Source organism: Podarcis bocagei (genome assembly GCF_964188305.1).
Source record: "Podarcis bocagei genome assembly, chromosome: 11".
In the NCBI taxonomy this organism is placed as follows: Eukaryota; Metazoa; Chordata; class Lepidosauria; order Squamata; family Lacertidae; genus Podarcis; species Podarcis bocagei.
The window spans coordinates 58980841-58991186 of record NC_138136.1 but is presented as its reverse complement, the minus strand read 5'-3'; the positions used below and the strand labels follow the sequence as shown (position 1 = coordinate 58991186).

General features: G+C 44.8%; 1 long non-coding RNA gene across 1 annotated transcript; it reads right to left on the bottom strand.

Annotated features, from left to right (window-relative positions):
* Positions 1-241: 241 nt before the first annotated feature.
* Positions 242-10089, bottom strand: LOC308597407. The gene is made up of 3 exons (XR_014012948.1): positions 9689-10089; positions 7753-7891; positions 242-501 (listed from the first exon to the last, which is right to left on the bottom strand). It is a non-coding gene; the product is annotated as an uncharacterized lncRNA (long non-coding RNA).
* Between the last annotated feature and the right edge of the window lie 257 nt (positions 10090-10346).

Genomic DNA, 10346 nt, shown 5'->3' with positions numbered 1-10346 from the left:
GAGAGATGACCTCAGCAATTACTGTCCTTCCTGCCATCTGCACACTCCACTAGAAAATGTTAGATGCCTTGTCCATCAAGTAAAATAAACAGCTCCTCTCATGAAGAGACCTAAAGAATACCCTATAAATCATAGCTGTCAGAAATGCTGGTAACACGGCTGAAGACAGAAATCAATCCAAAACTCATTAGTTTGTCTGACAAGTCTTTAATCTCATATTGTTTAATGCCAACCTGGACAACTTTGGTGGAAGGGACCCATGCAAAACAGCGGCTGGGTTTCCCATTACAGAATGTATGGCAATGATTACAACTTAATCTTGTTTCTCAAACCTTCTCCCTTTTCATTCTTCCTTGTTCAGTAGGTCTTAGGAGAAAGTATTGACTCCTACCCAGTTTACCCTCTGGCTCATGGAATCAATACGTCATTGTTACTGCTTTCGATAGTTTTGCAGGGCTCTGCTTCTGCCATTTTTCAACACTCTCCTGCTGTTGTATTAAGCTAAGCAGGACAAACAGTGCAGATTAGATCATCTCTTGTATTGTTTGGCGAGGTGGCTAATAAAAAGAAAACGGGTTATTGGTTTCTTGTCAGATGGGGAGTGAAATGTTAGAAAGCCGCAGGCGCAGGATCACACTACATATCCCCCAAGTGCACATTTCAGAAGAGCAGTTATTGTCAAGGGACCCTGATTCAACTGCATTAGAAAGAAAAAAAAGAAAAAGAAAGAATCTGAGACCATGGGACTATCGTAGAGTTCTCAGAATAAATTATAGAACATATTGCAAAAATCAACTTTGTTTGAAAATATTATCCTTGGAAATTTAGCATTGAATGAGTTGCTTTGATTAAAAAAATGACACAGTTACATGCCGGAGGCAAGTGGGTTCTGTCAGGAGCTCGTCCTACTCTCGAGTAGGACCCTGGCAGAGACACATGCCCGACTGGCATGTTCGCTCCCTCCTGGTCTTTCATTCAGGAGCTTCAAAAGCTTTCTTCAGCCCGAACATCACAGCGACCGATGCCAACCGACACCGGCACACTTAAGGACCCGCAGAGTCTTCGCAGCTTGCGTAACAGACCCCAGCAACTCAGCATTTTGGCTAATCTACTTTATTTACATATAAACACATATGGAGCACTGCAACATGGCTCCCTCTCTCTCTAGCATCAGACAGCAAAGAGAAAAAGAACAAAGGACAATAGTCCCACTTCATGGAACACAGTAACACAAACATCCTGTCTCCATCACTTCCCACTCTGTGGAGTCAAAACATATACCGTCATGTGATAAACAAAAATCCCATGACTGCAGTCATGGAGCAGGAATTCTAACAGGCTCAACACTCAGCTACACTCTCAGTAACTGACTCTGAATACCAGTTACTCGAATACACAAATAGACAGAGCACAGTAGCACTTACATCCAGCTAGCAAGTATCTGATTGGCCACATGTGAGAACATGAAGCTGGATTAGAAGGGCCATTGGTCAGATCCAGCAGGCTCTTCTTTTGTTCTCATGTTCTAATTCTCACCCTCCTCGAGAATTACTCCTTATTTATAAAATGGCAGACCATATATTTCCCCTGACCATCCATTCAAATGCATCCAGCCGTCCTTTGTGCTGGTATGCTGTTTTTGAGGTTGTACTGTTCTTGGTTGACATCCTTGTGTACCTGTTCAGTGCTGTCAGTCACAGTGCATCATGGGTTATGTGGTTTCCAGGTGCTAAATAAACTGTAACTCCATGTGCATGTGGAATAAAATGGCATCAGTGAAAGGACTGTTGCACCTGATTTTACTGCAGACTATAATTCAGGATTCTAGACAAATCACACTAGCTAATTATAAATGACATACAATACCATATCTAGGCTGTGTGTGTGTGTGTGTGTGTGTGTGTGTGTGTTTTGAAACTCAAAGTTATTGGGGAATTCTCTCCATTCTTGACCTGGTGACAAATGCATTGGTTGATCCTGTTTGAATTAATGTAGTGCACTGTCTGCACCTTTGAAAAATGTTTAGAAACTTCAACAGATCAAGAGTGTCCTAAATGAAGCTGGATATTAGGGACACATGGCAGTTACACTGGCTTTTAAGCTCAGTGTAATAATAATAATAATAATAATAATAATAATAATAATAATAATAATTTATTTATACCCCGCCCATCTGGCTGGGCCTCCCCAGCGACTCTGGGCGGCTTCCATAGAAACCAAAAATACAGTAAAATATCACACGTTAAAAACTTCCCTGAACAGGGCTGCCTTAAGATGTCTTCTGAATGTCAGGTAGTTGTTTATCGCTTTGACATCTCATGGGAGGGCGTTCCACAGGGTGGGAGCCACTACCGAGAAGGCCCTCTGCCTGGTTCCCTGTAGCTTTGCTTCTCGCAATGAGGGAACCGCCAGAAGGCCCTCGGCGCTGGACCTCAGCGTCCGGGCAGAATGATGGGGGGTGGAGACGCTCCTTCAGGTATACTGGACCGAGGCCGTTTAGGGCTTTAAAGGTCAGCACCAACACTTTGAATTGTGCTCGGAAATGTACTGGGAGCCAATGTAGGTCTTTCAAGACCGGTGTTATATGGCCGCCCCCAGTCACCAGTCTAGCTGCCGCATTCTGGATTAGTTGTAGTTTCCGAGTCACCTTCAAAGGTAGCCCCACATAGAGTGCATTGCAGTAGTCCAAGCGGGAGATAACCAGAGCATGCACCACTCTGGCGAGACAGTCCGCAGGCAGATAGGGTCTCAGCCTACGTACCAGATGGAGCTGGTAAACAGCTGCCCTGGACACAGATTTGACCTGTGCCTCCATGGACAGCTGTGAGTCCAAAATGACTCCCAGGCTGCGCACCTGGTCCTTCAGGGGCACAGTTACCCCATTCAGGACCAGGGAATCCTCCACACCTGCCTGCCTCCTGTCCCCCCAAAAAACAAAGAATCATAGAGTTGGAAACGACCTGAAGTGCCATCTAACCCAACCCTCTGCAATACAGGAATCTTGACTAAAGTATCCATGACAGATGAACACCCTGTTAATATTCTGAAGCCTGTGAACACTTTCTGAAGTCCTCTCGCATACTACTAGGACCAGTCTCTTCACCTCTGAACTTCTTCAATGATGCACAACTTAGCAGAGTAGTGCAGCTTTTCCTAGGCAATGATCGAGAGTGCTCAGTCAGGACGACGGTCAGGAACAAAGCTGACGACTAGTAACTTGATTTTGTAGTTTATTATATATGGCAGTAAACTCACAAACTCTATACAAGTTACTATATACAGACACAAACTTCAACACTCCCCAAGCACTCCAAAAAACTCCTAACTAGCCAAACAATGTCATAGGTCATGCTGCCTATATGTGAGACCTCAGCCATTCACCAAGCTGTTACTAGGTGCCCTTATCTCCAGGCAAATTTCTCCCGTGCTCTGTCTCCCTAGCCTGTAGACAAAACACTAATTGCTCACTTGCCAAGCTGCACGTAGACTATGAACCCCAACACACCCAACCTCTGCTTAAAAACCACCAAGGAAGGAGAGCCCCCAACCTCCCGATGAAGACTGTTCCAGTGTCATAAAGTTCTTCCTGGGGTTTAGTTAGAATCCCCTTTCTTGTAACTTGAAACCACTGGTTCAAGTCCTACCCTCCAGAGCAGGAGAAAACAAGCTTGCTCCATCTTCTATGTGCTTGTGGTAAGTTTTCAAGCCCTCAGTGGTTACCTGAACATCCCCCCCCCCCCGCCCAGTATGAATGGGCAGTACAAAATCTTCCCATCCCCCATCAAAATTTGTGAATCTATTTAGCAAGGCTGAGGAGAGGGCCTTCTCACACCCGGGTATTACAGCTCCCCATCTAGAGAGAGGCTCGTCTTGGTTCCATTTCATTCCATCAGCTAAAGTCGTCTCTATAGTATATAGCAAATGTTGAGGAACCAAGCTTTCCCCCTTGAGGGCCATTTTGTTTCATGAGACACCTTGCAGGGGCCACTGCATAACTGATTTCCTTGCTTTGTGATGGTTGTCTCTCAATCCTGCATGTCAGTGTTGAAGGAGAAGGGGCAGCTTATGAATTTTTGACTTGAGGAATGGAATAGAAGAGCATTTATTGAGTAAGTCCATAGACCATAGCAGAAGACTTGAGGAATGTGCGTTGCCATCGCCTCGCTTCATTGCTTGAAAATGATTCATGCTGTTATTGGGCAATAATTATATTGTGCTTTCTAGTGTGGATTCAGTAAAAATAAATGCTGCATGGATGAATTAGAACCTACAACTTCAGGCAAAGAAACATATTGATTCACAATTATCTCTTACTTCAATCTCCGTCCTTTGAAAAAATTGTTTGCATTTCTAGCTAAAAAAAGAAGGTGGTTCATTTAATTGTTTAAAAATGCTGTTCTGTATTTTAAACAGGGTCGTAATAACTGTAGCAGCTATCATTGCCCAAGGGAGAAAATTAGCAGCGCAGACCTTCCACCTCTCTCTTGAAAGGAAAAATAATAATAGCAACAGTGCATCTGTTACAGATTCAATAGAAATGTTAGGGAACCATGATTCACTCTGGACTTCCTGGGTGCCAAATGTATTTATATAAAGGCATGGCCAGCAAAGCATTCTTTTGTAGAAATAGTGGGAATTTGAGAGTTGTAGAGACATGCCGGAGCTGGGCTGCAAAGAAAATGAAAATGGATGGGAGAATACCCCAAAATCCGAGGGCATCTAGCTTCTGTACACATATCCTAAGTTTAGCTGAGCAATGGGAGAAGGAATAAAAACAGGCGTTGCCTGTACAGTTTGTATCTTTATAAATATCCCCTGGGTGGGGAACAGCTTTCAGCTCAAAGGCCACATTCCCTCAAATACAACCTCTGCATGTCAGTGGAGGGTGGAGTCAGGGTGAAAAGCCGGCAGGTAGTCAGCAGGTAGAAAACAGTAAGTTATGCTGAGCAAGTTGGTGTTAACTTTTTATTAGCAAAAACAGGATCTGCACAGGAGTGTCACGCCTAATGGGTATAGCAACTCATCTCCAGCAGGTCCTGCTGAGACTGAAGGTCCCTGCTTCCCCACAGCCACCTAAGTCTCTTCCTCTCCAGGGTTTTCCCCAAGCAACCCTGAGACGGCACCTGCATGATGCTAATTTTTCCTCTGCCCTCTTCATGCCTCTCCTGGTCCTGGAAGACCAGCGGGGGGTGGGGAGCTTGGTCACAGCAGGATGGGGAGACACACATGCCTCTTCCTCAGCAGGGCTCATCTCTGGCTCCTGGCCTCTCTCCTCTTCTGCTTCCACTTCCACTTCTCTAGACTCTCTGCCACAGACTCTCCCTGCTCACTAAGCCTTGTTACCTCTTCAGTTTCTGACACCTCCTCCTCCCAGTCTTCTCCCTCTTTCCCCTCTGACCAGTCATTATCATCCCTTGGAGGATAAAGCTGTGGGTGCCTTACAACCTGTCTTGCATCCTCATAATTACTCTGCTGTCCTCAAGCCTGGTTGGGGTAGTAACGGGATAAACATTTTAAAAAAGTATATATTCAGAGAGATTCAGAGTGAAATGCTGGTGAATTTTCCTGGTGATTTTTTTCTTCAAAAAAATGCATACGGATATCGAAATACGGAGCACTGAACTGAAGAGTGAGAAAATGAGAGAGACAAAAATTGACAGGTTTGCTCATCCCAAGGCAGAGGACATTATCCCATTGCTAATATGGATGTAAAATTCATTTGTTGGTCCAACTGGATTCTGGCCATTGGAGGGACCATCTTATTTTTTTTTCCTAGAGAGCAAAAGGAATGTCTTGAGCCAGCTGTGTCCAGTTTGATCCAAGTCCCATTGAATAAACTTTTGGAAAACACACTGAAAATAACTTTTCCTTTTCCTTGCACATTTTAAATTGCCACCAGCCTCATGTGCATTCCCTTTCAGTTCCAAAAACATTGATTTCTTTCCCTCTTTTTTAAAGCCGAACATGACATCCACCTGTTTATTGTTAACTACAACAAAGCCACAGGTATGAATCATGAATGATCTCAGTTAGCTTGTCTGTAATAGAGGATTAGCCTGGCTGTAAAACCTTCCAGGCAGAAATTGTATAAATTATTCTTTTCCAAATACTCGGCTGTATATCTGGAAGCTGTTAGCTCATGAATCTTACAACATGAACATGAGATTGGGTTATGATTAGGCATAGCTCAGAATTGCTATGGATTTTTGCAGCTTGCACAATAGCAAGCTTATGCTGCCCCAGCTGTTACAGGTCACAGAGACGGTTTCAGAGACAGCATTGCCTAGTGGGCAGACTGTTGTGTTTGGATTGGTATAGAACTGCTGGTGAGTTCTGCAAAACTGGATCTTTTGGTCCCTTGAAATGTGTAGTTTCAAGCTCAGGTCTCATGACTCTAATGCATTCATTTAAGGGAGAGGACAGTGGTACTTCCTTGGTGAGAGAAGTTGAGTCCAACCCTACTCTGGGGGCTAGGACCTGTACCGGTGGATTCAACTTCCAAGAAAGGAGATTCCAACTAAACATCAGGAAGAACTTTGTGACTTTAAGAGCTGTCTGACAGTGGAATGGACTCCTTTGGAAGTTGGTGGACTCTCCTTCACTGAAGGTCTTTAAGCAGAGGTTGGCTAGTCATCTGTCATGATCTAGATGAGATTTCTGCAATACAGGGGATTAGATTAGAATCAATCTTTCTCAACCTGTCGGTCCCAAGATGTTGTTGAACTACAACTCCCATCCCCCCTAGCTAGCAAGGCCAGAGCTCAGGGATGATGGGAGTTGTAGTCCAACAACATCTGGGGACCCACAGGTTGAGAACCACTGGACTAGATGAATCGTGTGGTACCTTCCAACTCTATAATTCTATGAGCCTATGACACTTCCTCCAGCTCCTATCCTCGGTCTGCTGACTGGCCAGCCAACTCCCCTGTCATTGTGAGAAAATCACTCTCAGAAGGCAGAATGGCCTTGGTGACCTCTTCCTCCTCCCCTTTTGGGATAACTGGCAGGGCCCCTATCCAAGTCATGCTTGGGCTGTCCCTCCATCCCAGATTGCCAACTCTGCCCCATCATTCTTGGCATCATGGGGCCCATGACATCATGCTGGGCAGTCCCAATACATTTTGGCACCTGAGGTAAACCACAAAATACATAACCAAAAAAACAACAACAAAAAAAACAAGCCAACACAACACATTTTAAAGGGGCATTGGATGTCAATCAGCCAAAGGCCTGGTTAAAGAGAAATGTTTTTGCCTGGTGCCCAAAAGGTGTATAAAATAGATTGAAATGAAAATACCAAATTCTCCTACGAAGAGGAGACTATTGTGGAGTTGTTGATGAGATCTCTGGATTACATCTCATTTCATTCCTGTGTCCAAACCAGTTTAGAAATGAAGAATTCCTTGTTGGGTTGGCATGTTTTATTACTACATATTGTCTTGCTATTTTTGTTAATAACATAGGCTATTTCTTATATTGTTCATGACTCCCACTGCTTTTCTCTGTATTTTTTATCTCCATGGTGAGAGCACTCTGTCCGCTGCATTGAAAACGAGAGTGGTGAAAGTGTTTAAATTTAGGCTGGAAGTGCCAATAAGAACATCTGCGCTGTGTGTCTAACTCTTGTCATTTGCTATCTCTCTGATTGCAAGAGAGCGGCATTTTTGGGTGGGTGAAATTTCCACATCTACTAGGTCTTTAGGCACCAGGTGGCACTGTTAAGTAGCTCAAAGTAAGGGAAACAGCCAGCACCTTGTCTATATGCAGGACCATCTTTGCAGACTATTGGTGACTCTTCGCGAAACGTGTGAGGAAATCACACATTTATGCCTCTTATTTTCTCGGCGTTCCTTCCTCTGCCGTTGATATGACAAATGTTAAGTCATCCTCTCTGCCAAGCAAAAATGAAAGCAGAAGGGTATATTGCTATTGTTTTGGCCCTGTTCTTTCAACCATCCTGTTACATAGAATCATAGAGTTGGAAGGGACCCCGAGGGTCATCTAGTCCAACCCCCTGCAATGCAAGAATCTCAGCTAAAGCATCCATGGCAGATGGCCATCCAACCTCTGCTTAGAAACTTCCAAGAAAGGAGAGCCCACAACCTCCCGAGGGAGACTGTTCCAATATTTCAAATAAATTCCTTCCTACCTCTATTCCAGAATACTTCACAAAATAACTGAATGTCAATAATAATAATAATAATAATAATAATAATAATAATTTATACCCCGCCCATCTGGCTGGGTTTCCTCAGCCACTCTGGGTGGCTTCTAACAGAACACTAAAATACAATAACCTATTAAACATTAAAAGCTTCCCTAAACAGGGCTGCCTTCAGATATCTTCTAAAAGTTTGGTAGTTGTTTTTCTCTTTGATATCTGGTGGGAGGGCGTTACCACTACCGATAAGGCCCTCTGCCTGGTTCCCTGTAACTTGGCTTCTCGCAGCGAGGGAACCACCAGAAGGCCCTCGGCACTGGACCTTAGTGTCCGAGCAGAACGATGGAGGTGGAGATGCTCCTTCAGGTATACTGGACCGAGGCTGTATCCTCTCTTTCCAAGGATGCTTTGCTAACACACCAAAGAAGAACTGAGACCAAGGGCAGATTTATTGCCATGTGAGTGGTGCTCACTTGCTGGGCACTGGCCTGATGGGGCAGAAGAAGAAGAAGAGTTTGGATTTGATATCCCACCTTTCACTCCCCTTCAGGAGTCTCAAAGCAGCTAACATTCTCCTTTCCCTTCCTCCCCCACAACAAACACTCTGTGAGGTGAGTGGGGCTGAGAGACTTCAAAGAAGTGTGACTGGCCCAAGGTCACCCAGCAGCTGCATGTGGAGGAGCGGAGACGCGAACCCGGTTACCCAGACTACGTGACTACTGCTCTTAACCACTACACCACACTGGCACCATCTTAAAGCCCGATAAGCAAGGCACTGGACTTTGGGAAGGAATCATGAGGCTTTGACAGGGTCCTAGAGTTCTCCCTTCTCCTTTCCAAGCCTAGTTAGTGCTTTCCCAGCTGCAGGAAGGAGGTAGGAGGACAAAAGGACCCTGCCAGAGTCCTCCCTCCTCCTTCTCAAAGCCAAGTGCCTCATTTGGGCAAGGGATGAGGGGGCACCAAATGTTGGCCTTGCACAGGGTGCCATAGTACCCATGTCCGCCACTGCTAAGATGATAACTGTTTGGTAAACAGGTTGCATTTTTTTAATGTAACAAATAGGAGGATCTGTCTCACCATTTCCCTGCATGGACAGAGAGTGTACCATTGAACTCAGCCCACATCCCCACGGGGCTGCACATTGCAACGGAAGATCAGCATTGATTGACAGGAATGAAACTGATCTCACCTTTGCACTTGTGGCAACTCATGACGCTGATTGAAAATGTTTTTACACCATCCATCAACTCAAGTCTCAAAACTGTGAACGTGGAAAAGGCAGAACTGCAACACCACCAAAAACCTAGCATATTCCCCATTCTGTTGCTACAGAGCCGTTAAATGTGCTCCTGTGATATTCTCTACTCACATACAGCTTCCAGTCATCTCCAAGAGCAGCCCAACCCAGAGAGCAGCAATCCTTGAAACTACAAAGGGATGTAAACCTGTTGAGTGATTCTGGGCTATACACAAAGAGCTGCATCAGATGTAAATTATGTAAGTTTGGGAACCTGTGGTCCTCCTTACTTTGCTGGACTCTTATTCCCATCAGCCCCAGTCATGGAGGCCAATGATCAGGGTGTCGGAACTTGCGTTCGGCTGAGCTGCTCCTCCGGTCGAGTCCTCGGATGGTGATTAACGACCTGAGCCTTTGATGAGGCTCCAGGCATGTTCTCTCATTATGCAGAGTGTCCAAGCAGCAGAAGAGGACAAAAAATATGAGCTGCATTGCTAAGAGTTTTATTTCTAACTACGCAGACAGAAAAGAAATATACATCCTCTCTCTGTGAAAGCAGAGAGGCAATTGGATACAAAGAAACATGAAACCAGTAATATCAATATCCCTCTCCCGTGAGACTTCCAACAGTCTGCAATCTCTGGAATGTAAACAGAGTCTTGTGACTCCAAGCACTGCACAGTGGCACAAACAGAAACCTAACACAGGGATGATGGAAGCTATAGTCACATCAACACATAGAATCATAGAATCATAGAATCATAGAGTTGGAAGAGACCACAAGGGCCATCGAGTCCAACCCCCTGCCAAGCAGGAAACACCACCAGAGCACTCCTGACATATGGTTGTCAAGCCTCTGCTTAAAGACCTCCAAAGAAGGAGACTCCACCACACTCCTTGGCAGCAAATTCCACTGTCGAACAGCTCTTACTGTCAGGAAGTTCTTCC